The sequence below is a fragment of the Brassica oleracea genome, unplaced genomic scaffold (genome assembly GCF_000695525.1).
Source record: "Brassica oleracea var. oleracea cultivar TO1000 unplaced genomic scaffold, BOL UnpScaffold14397, whole genome shotgun sequence".
Classification (NCBI taxonomy): domain Eukaryota; kingdom Viridiplantae; phylum Streptophyta; class Magnoliopsida; order Brassicales; family Brassicaceae; genus Brassica; species Brassica oleracea.
The window spans coordinates 1-448 of record NW_013630915.1 but is presented as its reverse complement, the minus strand read 5'-3'; the positions used below and the strand labels follow the sequence as shown (position 1 = coordinate 448).

The 448-nt window shown below is 41.7% G+C and overlaps 1 long non-coding RNA gene across 1 annotated transcript; it reads right to left on the bottom strand.

Moving 5' to 3' along the window:
* Positions 1–421, bottom strand: LOC106322308. Its single transcript, XR_001266340.1, has 3 exons — positions 331–421; positions 166–245; positions 1–67 (listed from the first exon to the last, which is right to left on the bottom strand). It is a non-coding gene; the product is annotated as an uncharacterized LOC106322308 (long non-coding RNA).
* Positions 422–448: the final 27 nt, after the last annotated feature.

The window sequence follows — 448 nt, the reverse complement described above, 5'->3', positions numbered from 1 at the left end:
CTCAACCTTGGATTAACCCCTCAGCAGTGAAGCTGATGATGTGTTCCCAGTGTCTTGAGAGACCAGCCTGTAATGATGGACAGTAACCCGTCAGAGCATGTAGTGGATAAGTCATAGAACAAAACAAATCTGGACGTAAAAGTGAAAGAACTACCAAATACTTACTTGTAAAATAGGTTTCCTCTGCATTAGTCTCCTTGTCAAAATAAAGTTGTCTCCCAGATGTGGCATTCAGGAACAGACGCCTGCAAATCAATAGTGTTGTAAGTGTTCCAAGAAGCATTAGGGTCGATCTTAGTTAAACAATACAGAGAATATGTGACAGAGTACCTCTTTTCAATTGTGGGACTTATGCTAGCCGTTCAGGTGGCTATGGAATGATACAGCATCTGAGTCAAACTCTCAACGTCCCAGAAACATCACTGTGAGGAGAAAAAGAGTGTAAGGA